This window comes from Anguilla rostrata, chromosome 14 (genome assembly GCF_018555375.3).
Source record: "Anguilla rostrata isolate EN2019 chromosome 14, ASM1855537v3, whole genome shotgun sequence".
Taxonomy (NCBI): Eukaryota; Metazoa; Chordata; class Actinopteri; order Anguilliformes; family Anguillidae; genus Anguilla; species Anguilla rostrata.
Window position 1 is genome coordinate 22,527,121 of NC_057946.1, and position 529 is coordinate 22,527,649.

Genomic DNA, 529 nt, shown 5'->3' on the forward strand with positions numbered 1-529 from the left:
TATATGTAAATTTGGTCGTATAAGAACAGCGTGCCGATAGCATGTTAATTCAGTAAATGTGGACGGAGTATTGGCAAGGACTGAAGATTAGGAATGCAATAAATTAGTAGGCTAAACCTGGCTCACTGGAGGGCGCTGCTGCACCGGCTATTCGTCTCGCTATATTATGTTCCGTGCGCAAATGTACCTCGACCTTCGTGGGGAGAGCATTCACTACGTTTAATACATTATGTAGGAAATCACTGCAAAATGCATAAGTTTAATATGCGTTTCAATGACGTGCACTAGTGCAATGAACAATCTTTTACTTCCCGTAGAACATAAAATATGAAACAGCTGGCTGTCAATCCAAGTTTGCTGTAGAAAATGTTAGACGAGAAACACAAGTTTAAACATGAGCCACATGTAAATTTATATATGCGTAGAAATATGTCATAACTGACCCATGGTCTTAAATAGACATTTTAATCCTGGCTGTTAACTCGAATTTCGTGCCAGTCCCTATGACTGGACGCCACTTCAAGTGGAT